The sequence below is a fragment of the Atractosteus spatula genome, chromosome 4 (assembly GCF_055471065.1).
Source record: "Atractosteus spatula isolate fAtrSpa1 chromosome 4, fAtrSpa1.hap1, whole genome shotgun sequence".
Taxonomy (NCBI): Eukaryota; Metazoa; Chordata; class Actinopteri; order Semionotiformes; family Lepisosteidae; genus Atractosteus; species Atractosteus spatula.
The window spans coordinates 56,348,530-56,362,441 of record NC_142709.1 but is presented as its reverse complement, the minus strand read 5'-3'; positions in this window follow the sequence as shown (position 1 = coordinate 56,362,441).

Sequence of the window (13,912 nt, the reverse complement as noted above, 5' to 3'; positions counted from 1 at the left end):
GTTTCCATGTCTACATTGTAGAATGCAAATTTTTGTATTGTGGCCAAAAAATTACACTTTGAAAATCAAATCACTGTAATTATGACTAAAAGTGATTAAATATTTGGGTTGCTATCTATGGTAGCCACTCTGTGTGAAGTGCCATTGTGTGTTATTTGAGAAGAAGCAGTGGGAAGTCCCTTCTATGACAGCAACGGCTATTTTGTCTGTGTCTGCGTGTTTGAATGGATTTCTGCGATTTACATTTAGAGTAGCGTTTCAGAGCTTCAATTCACAAGCCATTTCCACGGGCAGCAGAGCCTGATGGAGGCAGAACGTGGTGCTAATCGCGTGCAGATCTGGGCTCAGACACCCTCACAGAGAACTGTGGCCCAGAGGATTCCAATCAGCCGCAGACACACTGGGAATGTGATTTGAGATGATTTTACATGGGAAATGCTGAGATCCTATTTATCATTCTGTCTTTTAAAAGAACGGACAGGAAGTCATAGATTTTTTTTTCCAATTGCTTAATGCTATTTTTTACAGACCTTCCTAATCTGTCACCAGCAAAATCCTAACTGAGAACCTTATTTTTGTTCACTCTCTGTCTTTTCCTTCTGTTTTCTATCTTCTTTTCTCTCTCTCTCTGTCTCTTGTATGTCATTAGAACGCATGGTAAACATGTTTTACTGCTGGATCTCCTGTCTGAGGGAACAAATCTGCTTTGAATTTGGGATGGGACAGGCCCATGCAGGGCAGGTTAGGGGGGGGGAACTGGAGGAGGAGGGAGGAGGGGGGAGGGGGGCACGTTCCTGATGTAGAGATATGGACCCAGATGGCAGGAGATTTATCTCCAGCCCAGCTTGTTACATCTTTAAAGGGTTCTCAAAACAATGAGCCCTTTAATCACCCTTCTCTGCCACAACGCCTGAACTCCCTGGCTCTGCTCTTTTATCCTCTTCGATCAAGATACAGCACGAATCCAAACCAGCACTCATATAAACCTAGGGAGTATGGCCTGGCCCCTGTCTGACTATGTGATGTATGCATGACATGGAGGTCAGAGGTCTCACAAGGTCTTGTAAAGCCTAAGTCCCAGTCAATCTTCAATTTTCCCCTGCCCAGCTGAAAACTCAAAAAAGAACCTTCAATCCCAATCCGCTTCAGGTTTTACCCACTGCAGACTCTTGTACTTGAGCCAACACTAGAAGCTGTACAGTGCATATTTGTTAACTTATTTTGACTGAAATTGATAAGGCAGCTATGTGGAGTTGAAATAATATTAAAAAGATTCACTTGTCTGCTTTGCAAGTACAATTTTTCCAAGAAGATGTAGCTTGTCGGCATAAAGCTAGACTGGTTCATGACATTTCAGGTGAAGTGGTCAGGAAGATGTAAATAAAAATATATTCTCTGCTGGCATTTAGGACATTTTATTTTTGTATTTGCTTGACATAAAGAAATGAAAACAACACCCCCACCCCGAAGTGTCTGGAAAGAAACCCCTTATTTAATAGGAAGAATATAGTGATTCAGTAAATCTACAAGGCTCTGTATTTTAGTGTCTACCCTTACCACTAACCCACACTCCCTTCCTCAGTATCTCTGCTCTAATCACCTGCCTACTCTGCCTCCCTCGGTAAATACTAGCCCACACTGCCTCCCTCACTATCTCTTCTCTAACCACTAGACCACAGTGCCTCCCTCAGTATCTCTGCTCTAACCACTAGCCCTCACTGCCTCCCTCACTATGTCTGCTCTAACCACTAGCCCACACTGCCTCCTTCACTATCTCTGCTCTAACCACTAGCCCTCACTGCCTCCCTCACTATCTCTGCTCTAACCACTAGCCCACACTGCCTCCCTCACTATCTCTGCTCTAACCACTAGCCCACACTGCCTCCCTCACTATCTCTGCTCTAACCACTAGCCCACACTGCCTCCCTCACTATCTCTGCTCTAACCACTAGTCCACACTGCCTCCCTCAGTATCTCTGCTCGAACCACTACCACCCATTGCCTCCCTGCCAGTCTCTAAGCAATAACCCTGTCACACAACAGTGCCTTCACTGTTCTGCTGCATCGGCTCACCTTCAGATATTGTTCTCTCAGCTCAGAGAGACTCCTGATAATGAGGAGACATTACTGTGCAGAATGATCACCATCTAGGGGGAAAAACTAAGAAAACAAAAAGCAAACAGGAGGCTGTAAATCAGTGACATACACTAAAAAGAAAACAGCAACATTTTCTAATAGACTGGAATACTTTTTGGTGCCATAAACACTTGATTAAAAAGTGAAAAATAAAAACACAACACGCAGCTAGACTTTCTTTTACTGCTAAGCAGTAAAGGCATTTTGTCTTCCTTGAAATAAAAGTCAGTCCTAGCAATATGACTTAAAAGATGTTTTCTTCAGCTGATAAAGATAAAAGCTCCATTCTCATTCCCAGAAAGAGCTTCCTGTCAGCATGGTTCTCCAGGACAGGAGGGGTCAGTTACTGGATTTTCATGTTCTTAAGATCAACCAGCTCTTTAATTGCTGGATCAGCTAATAATCCTATAATTAAGATGCTAGTTGTACCAAAGGCCTGACCTGGCAGGTGCAGTATCATAACCATCCATGGAGTACACCTAATGCCCCTGTGATCTTTTCTCCCTCACATTTGCTCCAACTTTTTTTATCAGAGTGGGGAATTGTATCAGAATACAGGCTGCAGGTCTCACATAGTCCCCAGCACAATGATCAATTCATCATGTTTCAGTTTACTGATTGCTGCCTTGATTCACACCTTTCCTATACACCTGAAAGATTGTATATGTTACTTTCCTCCTGTTTTGGTCCTAGAATATAATTAGCTTGCTCCTAGGTATCTTGCTGATAATAAGCCAGCTGTATTAATCCCAGTAAGCAGCCCTGAAATTGAGACTAACATAGGGTACATTTCAAGAGTGAAGTGAAGGTTTGAAATGATGCCACCATGGAGTAGAATCTCAACCACATCATCTACCCAAAAAATGAGCTAGATCATTTTTGGTCCACATGTCCTAGTGAGCTTCTTGCTAGCTAAAGTATATATCTTCATTGATCAAGGACACATTGTACTATATTTATGAAGGAGATCACAATTTGTTCCATGAAGAATGCTTCTTTCTGCTACTTTCAAAAATTGGAATGTCATCCTCCCTGTTTCCTTTTAATTCAAGCACAGCTAGCAAGTCCTTGGTAGGCAAGCAGCATTGTGGTTTGATGCTAAGTCAAGCCTAGTTGGTCATCAGGCCAGAAATTAGTTCCTTAAAGTCTGAGAAGACTAAGACTACATGACTCCCCACCTGGATACGACACTAGTTAGTTTGTTTTCCCACAACAACGCAGGTACCTATTGCTCAAAAATATGATAACATTGGCCGCAGAAGGGTCTCAAATCCTCAGAATTCTGGTTAGGAACTGGGAATCCTAGACCCTTTTCCTTAAACTCCTGCAATGGATAGGAAACACACGGAGCCAGGACTGAAGTCCTGCCCTCCTTGTTGTGACACAAAGAAGCAAAAGCTTTGAAGTTTGGGCCTTGCTGTCTTATTTAAGTGTGTGACTTCCAACACAGTTTGTTTGCCATTGGTTCCTTTCTACTCTATTTTTCTCTTGGCTTGTGTGGATTGGTCTGTTTTTTCTTAACCATTAAAGGAGTCTCTGTGGCACTGGTGGCAGTTACTGTTGGTGAGCCAGTATAATGACAAATATTTCTGTATAGTAGTTGGCACAAATCAATACTCAGTCAGACAGACATTCAGAGAACCTGGAATGCAATAGACATGTAGAGGAACCCTATGAAAGTCTACAGTACATTAGTACATTAGTACATTTAACAGAGGAGTTTTGAAACTTTACAATGGTTTTACTGTAGTTTTTTCCATTGTTGAACTGAATATATACTTTTGATCATTGTCAAGCTGGAATGCTCATTTTCAGCCAAACTTGTGTGTCTTGTCAGAATGAACAAGGTGTTAGGCTAAGATGTCCAGGTCCTTGTGGGAGTTCATGATTTATCCTATCTCATCACGAGCTCCAGGACCTTTTCTATACCAAATTTAATTTTGATTATTATGTGTACAAAACTCAATTCTGTTTCATCTGACCATAAGACATTGTTCCAAATGGATTTTAGATATAGTTTGTCGTATTCATGTTACCTACTGTATGTTTGTGGTTCACCTTCAGATGAAGCTTATTCCTTGCAACCTGGCCTTGGATGCTATATTAATGCAGGTGGCGTCATATAGTAGTTCTTAAAACTTTGTATTACAAACATGCCAGTTTGACTTGGAAATTTTTATCTTTGCCATTGGATTTATTTTTGCCTCCTGGACCTCTTGTATCACAGTCCATGATGGCAAGATATACATGTGTCTGCTACCTGGCAAGGCCTCTACATAAGTAACCTTAAGTTTCTTAGTAATGGACACTGGAGTGGATAGTGGTAGTTTAGTTTTATGTCGATTCTTGCCCCAGCTTTGATAATTTTTCAGCTGTTTTTGGAAACGTCTCTGACCTAAACCATAGTGACACATGCTACCACTAAATGTTTTCTGTGTGTTACCTCCTTTCATACCCCAGAGAAACAGGAAACCTTCAGAGGCCTCTATATACAGTAGTACTGGAGACTTCCACTGCACTGCCAAAGAACAGAATATTCTGGATTCAATTTTGTTAGATTTTTTAAAGGACTTTATTTATTTCTTAAGGTGTAAATAAAAGTGAGTCTATGTTTTCAGAATTTCACATAATTGTATATTTCACATACATACAGTACAGTATATGACAAATAACATGTGCTTTGTGCAATGCTATTACAGTTACTCTATAACAACTGTAGGTTTTGTAAGTAAAGTACATTATTTAATCCACAACTCATTCTATTATGAAAATAGTTAATAGAACAAAAAAATGTTTTTGTTCATATTTCATTTTGAAGAACACAATATTTTTAAAAAGAATTTTGCTACAATGCATTGTGGTATTCCCATAGTGAGTACAGTAATGCAGTAAAGCCATACTAAAACTGGAAAGTCCATAGTAATTGCATAAAATCCTGCTGCAAATATGCTTACAGCAGGGAAGTGATTAAACCAGAAAGCAACAGGCAAACACAGGGTATACATGCAGACAAGCATACTGTACATGCAATCTCAGAAAAAAATGATGAGAGAGGACCTGTGCATATGAACATGTGGACGTATAATGTGTGTCCGGTAACACACAGACATCTGTGTGCACAAATCACACAGAGATCGCACACGTAGAGCAAAGCTCAGTAGATACCTGTGCGTCTGTCTGCTGTAAGGGTTTGGGCTCTGCCAAGGGGAAGAGAGATGAGTGATTAGGAACATTTAATATGCTGGGGAAACCAGCCGTACCCATCCCTGGCTGGGAGGGAAGAGACGCTGCTTTTACTGTGTTTATCTTAGACAAGGCAAACATGCCAGACAGACATCAGAGCAGCACAACCCCGAGCAGGTGAGGTCTGTGCTCCTGGTTTAAGGTAATAGCATCAACATAATCTCACCTTTCATCTCTCTCTTTTTTCCCACCTATTTTTAATTAAAGGTTTTGTTGAATATTTCCTTTCCACCAGCCAGACAGCTGGCAAGGTCCTCTCTCCTCCACAGGGGCTGTCAGACTCCTGACTGACTCAGCGGTGCGGAGAGCACAGAGGGGAGGAAGGGCACAGTGAGAGCTGAACAGCCGAAGGGCACAGGCGCATCACAGAGGAGTCGGCCCTTCCAGAGGACTGGAGGTGTGGACTTTATGCAGGAGACTACTCCGCCTCAGAGTCTGGAAGAGCATGTGCGCTTCACAGTGTTCTGCACGGTGAAAACCCCATAATTTTACCAACATGGAGGAGTAAATTACTTTCATATAGAATGTAATGCATTCCACAGATATTTTTATTCCACACTCTGGTGCACAGATTTCTTAATTAAACCAACTTAGTCCTTTTCCCAGGTTTTAAGAAATTGTTGTGAATTAATGAGATGCATAAACTCTACTGTGTGGTAGCCAGAGCTTTGCACAATATATTTTATCACACCAGCATAGTGTCTGTATAATAACAATCATGTTGATGGTGATTATTATTACAATGTATTAAACAAAATGTGTACAACACACAGACAAACCATACACAGTATAGCATATATATCTATCCAAAATAGTACAACTATTACATATCTGGGGACTGGGTGGTACGGTGGCATATGGGCACTGCTGCCTCGCAGAGCTACTACCCTAAGTTCAATTCCCAAGGTGCTGTCTTCTTGGAGGTTGTACAGTATTTCTCCCTGTGTGTGTTTTTTCCAGGTGCTCTGGGTTCCTCCCATAAAGAAATACTGGAAGGTTAATTAGTTTCTGGGAATATTGGTCCTGGGTGAGTGTGTGTCTGTTTTTATGTCTGTGTCTGTCCTGAGATGAACTGGTGTCCCATCCAGGGTGTATCCTGCTTTGTACCCGTTGCTGGCCTGGATAGGCACCAATTCCCTGTAATTGGATACAGCAGTTAGAACATAGATGGGCGGATATCTTGAAACAGTAGATATTATCAGTGCAAAAAAAAAAAACAATTGCAAAACAATTACAATTCAAAAAGAAAGAAAATCTTGCCATAGACCATAGGATAAAATACAGAAGCTCAGAGAAAATACAATTTATTGAATAATCTATGTAATAACAAAAGTTAACATTATAATGAATGAGTCTAGAATCTGTACCGGAATGCAATTAGGGAAGTCCAGGCTTCTGTGTGAGCTGGAAAGTCGATAAGTATGAAATAGGTACAGTACAGTATTTCTTGAATTGGAAACACTCCCACCATTCAAAGCAGTGCTACAGACCATCTCTCAGGAGTCATTTTCGGCACTGTTACCCCACTAACATTTAGCTTTATTGCACCCCTTGGTGCACAGGTCAAGACCCTGCTTTAAACACGATGTCCCAAAACTTTGGTTCTTCAGGTGCAGGGAGAGTGATTTTTGCAGAGCAAATCCATAAATCAATGAATACAAAATGAGCTCATGGTGCAATTCAGAGGATTTTTACAGAGCAGACTGAATGAAGAGGATAACACATCTGTTTGAAAGTCCATGTTTAATTCAAGCTTTGAAATTCTTGAATGCAAATTTAATTAATATAACAGAGAGAGAATAAACCTGGTCTCTAATCTAGTATAAGACAGGCAAACCCTGACTTTCAGATGATACCTGTGACAAGCAGCCATGTGTACTGTATGTGTACCCCAGGTTCAGGCAAAGGTGTGTATGATTATATAGAGCCTATCTGCAGTTCCTCAAATGCTCTATACATCAAAACAACCACCTTGCAGAACTTAGGTAAAGTACCAAGCTCATGCATTGTACTCAATTTCTGGGGTCAGGAATTCAGCATGTTTTGCATGTCTTCTTTAGTTTCTTCCTCCAACTATCTTCCAAATACAGTCCGTAATCCGTTCCCTTAATCCTGATCCGATCCGAGTTCCAAAAGTATGTAATAAAGCCAATCCGCGATGTATCCTTATCCAGTGTCCGTAATCCAAAAACCATAAACCTTTTCTCCTTTCTGTAGTCCGTTATTCTTTAGCCCGATCTTTAACATACACCTCTTTCCTCTCTTTTCCTCCAAACCGCATTCACCTTATCGGCTTCCGCCCTGTTCACTGCCTCCGGGGCACTTATATTTCGGTTCCTGATGCGGCTCAGCTGTGTCTCATTGTTCCTCAGGGTAGACCCTTTCCATGTACAGGTCAGCTGATTCTTTTTGGCAGCCATTTTGCTAAGGTCCATATCTAGTATTTTAAGTAGGTCATTCCGAAAATACCTGTTATGAATGACCCTTCCCCTGGTCATGTTACATACCCTACCCCTGAGATCAGCCCCGTCCTCGGGCTGTCTAAAAAAAAATAAACAATGCATTCGGGAGAGGGCGTCTACATTACCTAGTTTTTTCCCAGGTCTATAAACTGTCCGGAACTGAAACCTTTGAAGACTAAGGCCCCATCGGGTGATTCGATCGTTTTTGTCCATATTTTTCAACATCCATGTTAATGGTGCATGATCGGCATACAGAACAAACTGTCTTCCCAACAAATAATATCTTAAATAGTCAAGAGCCCATTTTATTGCAAGACATTCTTTTTCTATCGTTGAATAATGTTTTTCTGCGGGGTGTAACTTACGACTAATATATAAAATAGGGTGCTCTAGTCCATCAATTTCTTGTGACAGTATGGCTCCAACCCCAGTATCGGAAGCATCCGTTTGAACCATGAATGTCTTGTTAAAGTCCGGCACCTGTAAGACCGGTTGAGAAGATAACGTTGCTTTTAAGTCCTGGAAGGCCCTCTCTTCCATTTCTGTCCATTTTACCTTTTCAGGACAGCTTGTTTTTGTCAAGTCATGCAGAGGGGCGGCAATGGAGGCAAATCCTGGAATGAAGCGGCGATAATAACTCGCCAGTCCCAAAAATGTTCGTATCTGCTTTTTCGTAGATGGCTGAGGCCAGTTTTTGATTAACTATACCTTTCGATCTTGAGGCATAATCATTCCCCTCCCAATCGTATAGCCGAGATAATTGGCTTCCCGGGCCCCCAGGCAACATTTATTGGGATTGGCCGTTAATCCTGCTTCTCGTAAAGCTCCCGTTACTGCTTCCAGGTGTTGTAGGTGTTGTTCCCAGGTCATACTATGGATCACAACATCATCTAAGTAGGCGGCCGCAAAATCACGATATGGTCTAAGTATTCGGTCCATTAATCGTTGAAAAGTAGCTGGGGCTCCGTGTAAACCAAACGGTAGGACCCGATATTGGTACAGCCCCTCAGGGGTGGCAAAAGCGGTCTTGGCTTTAGCTTCTTCAGCCAGTGGCACCTGCCAATACCCCTTCATAAGATCCAGCGTACTGATATATCGGGCATTACCTAATCGCTCAATTAACTCATCGATACGAGGCATAGGGTATGCATCAAACAGCGAGATCTCGTTTAACCTTTTGAAATTCTTACAGAATCTAATAGTCCCGTCCGGCTTGGGTATCAAAACTATAGGACTAGCCCACTCGCTATGGGATTCCTCTATTATTCCCATACTTAACATTTTACATTTAACATTTAACATTTTTTTCTACCTCTTCTTTAATTAATTTCCTTTTGGCTTCCGGTATTCGATAGGGAGGCAATCTTACCCTTTTCCCTGGTTCTGTAATAATCTTATGCTGGATGAGGTGAGTTCGTCCCAGTGTCCTGGAAAAAACATCTTTATTCTGCGATAGGAATTCTTGTAATTCCTGCTTCTGTGGCGGAGCCAGGTCCCCCACGGTTACAGCACCTGTTTCTTCTTCCAAAGGGTCAGGGGAGAAGTGGGTGAGCAGTACTTCTGCTCCATGCCATTTTTTAAATAAATTTACATTCCGGGGTCGGAACCAATACTAAAACTTTGTCCCCAGGCTGAAATTCTCGTACAATAGCTCCCCTATTGTAAATCTGCTTTTGCTGGGCCTGGGCTTTTTCCAGGTTTTCTTTCACAATGGATGACAACATGTATGAATGGTTAAGAAGTGTTCATCTTGATACAATTACTGTTTCTTTGGATGACAACCTTTTAATACTTTTCCACAACATTCAGTTATGAAAGTTTAAAGAGACAGAAAACCTGCTGGATTCTAGACCCTGATGTATAGGGTTTAGCTATAAATTCCTGGTTTAAACAAGTCTTAGTACTTTCACCTTTTTGCAGTGCTTCTTCCTTTCTCCAGCACCCGACTGACATTCTCACTATGTGCTGACCACACTGCTGCAGGAAATTGAAAAGGTTTCATTCAGGATGTCAAATTCCAGAAAAAATAATCATGATCACCTCTGGAAAAAAAGCAAAAATTAAACATGCTCTGTAAGTCAAAACATTAACAAACTAATAGCAGATTGGTTTTTATGCAGTTGTTTGGGAATCACATTTGAAAATGTATGCCAAAGTTTTTCCACAAGTGTTAAGTGTTTTCAATTGTCAAGCATGACATGAACTCAAACAGGAGTCTCTTCTTTGTTTCTCCCCAAATGAGTATAAAACCAAAGCATAGTTCAGTTATTTGCTCAGTGTTGCTCTCTACAGTCTCCTCTTTGGAGCTGACCTGAATACATTCCCAGTTACACATTGTAACTCAGTTTATTACACATGAAATATGTCTCTTCTTTACAGAGCTAATAAACTTTAAATCTGTTTCTCAGTCAGTGGTGGTGTGATTGCTGGCCTTGAAATGAATGTTAACCAAAGTTACTTGAAAGCCCTGCAGCAGTATGGAGCAGCAGTTAACGCCCTAGACTCCTGACTGAAGGCTGGTAGGTTATTGTTATGGTTATGGTTATGAGGTTATGGTTATGGTTAGGATAGGGAACAGAGCTCTTTCTCCCCAATTTTCTCTATGAGGGGATCATCTGGGACAAGGAGGGTTGAACTCACCTTCCAACAACTGAAACCCACACAGTTTATTTTCTGATGCTTTCCTTTTTTTTGGAACTGGAAGACTCCTTTGGTTGTGTGATTCCGGATGGTTGTTTGCTGTTTGAACTGTTTGGCTCTGAGTGCATGTGTTCTGTTTCTTATAGGCCTTTTGACTATGTAATCCTTGAGGTTTTTGTTCTTCCTATATGCAGATATGATTTTGTGTTCCTTTAATACAGTATGTGTGTTTTATACTGTGATAATGAAAGTAGATTTTAATTCTTGGTTGGTTGTCATGCTGAGATGGGAGTATGTCATGATGAGGAGTATTATGTTGTGAAGTGTTTCATTATTTAAAAATGTTTGTACCTCATTTTTGAGAAAATTGTGTGTATCCTCTGGGGTGCAGAACTCTGAATAGTGTATTTTTGGCTCCTACAAAATCCAGATTTTGTGAAACTGAAAGAGTCTTGGTCATGTTCCCTGTTGATAAAGTATGTGATTATACACTGCTTGAAAAACCCTCAGCCAAATTAATTAATAATATGAGCCCCGATATTAACACCACTTCTAATGCTCAGTGGGTGTGTACATTCTGACACTCCTGCAGAGTCCTTTAGTTATCATTCACTGATATCTGGCAGCTGTCAGCACTGACTCAGAAGGAGTACATGGAAATCTATTAATTTGCATCCTGTTCTCTGTAGCTATCCTGCGCTCTTACCATAAATATACCAATTTCTGAACATCAGGTGCTGACTATGAATTACTGATTAAGCTCATGCAAGGATGATATTGTTATCTCTGCATTCCAAACAAAATGTACTCCCTGTTAAAATAGATCACAATAAACACCAATACCAAATTCAGGCCTTGTGTCACTGCACACATCTGATATGAAATCCAAACTAATGCAATTTCATCTTAATTTTAAAACGCACAGGCACAATCTCCAGAGATATTGAAAAAGGAAGGCCAAATATTCCAATTCTTTCAGCAGATTTCTCTTGTTTAGTGTTTCGGGATATGAAATAAGAAACCTTAATAAGAAGGTCTTTCTATCTATTGCAATGCACGTCAATTGACGTGTTGGAGAGCCATACTGGTACATAACAATGTTGTAAACCATCAGAGCATAGAGGACTGAGATTAGTACCAACTCCTGTAGTCACCCACCATCACTTCAAGTCTATGAAACTTCTGCTGCAAATTTTTTTTTTCTTTTTTGGAATACAAGGCATCGGTCTTCTTTTTTCACTGAAGAAAGCAGCTGCAGAACTGCACATTGACTAAGAGACAGAGCGAGGCAGTGTCAGACTGATTTAGAATCACAGTGAGTCAGTGTCTGAATGAAACCAGAATGAGAGTGAAAGTGTTGGAATTTTTAATTATGTGGCATGGTTGCAAATGATTGTTTTCTATTCTTATGCGTTGACAATATTGTAATTCTTGTGCTGTGCTTCAGAGTGAGAGAGTGTTAGAGAGCTAGGAATTGTTGGAGTGAAAGTGTCATAGTGAGAGCACAACAGAATGAAAGACACAGGTGGGGACTGCCAGTGTGTGAGACTGGGCCTTCAGGCACTGAGAAGGGGAATCAGTGTTTGCAGGCCTGAGCGGGGCATTTCTATGCATACAAACTGTCTACTTAAGCCCAGAGGTGAAAGCATATTAATCAGCAAGTGTGTTCATGCACAACTGCACCTTAAAATTGCTGAAACTGGAAAAAGACTTATTTTTCCATTAAAAATAATTAAAAAATGAGGAGAACAAAATAATGAAAAGCTAAAAATGTCTACTGCCAGCTGTAAATGGGAGGTGTGACACTGGACTAACAGGAAAATTAAACACAAAGACTAGTTAAGGCCCTTGTTCAGCACAGGTTATTAAAAGGGCACAGGAAGCTAAATTGTAAGAATTACAGAACAGGATTGTCTGCGTCATAGTGAGTGGATTCTTAGGAACAAACACCTGCCACCAAGCACAATGCATATAGATGCCATTTTATTCAGAAACAAGAGAGCAAGAGAAAGAACAAGAGTGAAGATTCCACTTTTCCGCTTTTTCCAGCGAAGGTAGGCTTCTATACTGGGGGAAACCTGAGTTAGCACCTGCCCAGACACAGAAGACTGTGTTTTTCTAGTAAAGAAATGTCCATTCTGGTCCCTCTTTAGATTATAGTTATAGGGAAGCTGACAAACCTAGAGGAGATGAAGGGCTTTTTTCCTTTTCAGATTATGAGCCATTGGGATCTTGTGAAAATAACATCTCCAGCTAAAGTGGCACTACTGAAACACTGTAAATAACTCTTCAGAGATACAGCCCTTGCTTGACGTTCAACATCATAACAGAAATTAACAATCACAACCTAAAGGAAACACAGAGGAGGTTTTGGTTAGTTTATTGGCTGGGGTTGAAGGGGTATGATGTAGTTATCTGTGAAAATTGCTGATTATGTTTATACAATACAAACTAGAATTTGGTCCAATATTAGGATCACTGACACTGACACTGCAGAAACCCCAACACCACACAGCAAAGTCAATTTTTTCTGAAGGGAAGGTTGAAGCTTGGTTGAGCAACATAAGTTTATCTTCTGGGGAAAGAGTCGGAAGGTATTTCCATGTCATCTGATAAGACAGACAGTATAGTGACATTAAAGGTTCTGTGGCATTTGTTTGATCTAAAGCAGAGGTACGAAAGACATTCCTTTGCTCTAATTTCCATTGTCGCAAAAATACATCGGGGACTCATTTCACCTGAATTTAAAAAAAACATATTTGTCTCTCTTCCTCTGTGCTTGGCAGGTGTGCCTTTAATTTGATGCAGGCAGCTTTTGTGTCTGTGTTTGAGAAGAATGGTAAAAGCTATCAACCCAATCTACAGCTGAGCTATCAGGCCCTCAAGACGTGAGGGATGTGGGTTAGCATTACGGCACAGACAAAGCCTCGTTTCATTACAGTTTCAGACGTCTTCGCTGAGAATCTCTCTGACTTGTAGCTTTCCGGGCTGAGGACATGTGTTGTTGTTGCTCTTCTTGTATTTGCATTTTTTCGGTTGCAGAGTATCACTAAACTGATTTTCTATCAGCACTGTTGAAATGGAATCAACAATAGAGTGATATATCCTAAAGTGCAAAGAAGGTCAGTCAGAGCTTGGTTCTTTACATTGGATCCACAGGCAGTTAAAGTGTTTATCATGAAGCACAGGCACCTTATTAGTTAATTGAACTAAAAGTGTTCACTGAGTGGAAATAATACATTTTTTTAACACTGCTGCTACTAATACTACACATATCACTTGTTGCTGCAAGTGACATACAGTAACCAACACTACTACTAATGTCACTGTTATACATACTGTACTACTATTAGTATTACTATACAGTAATTACTAGTATTCTTTCTACAGCCATTGATAACACTACTAATGTTACTGTCATAATTACTACT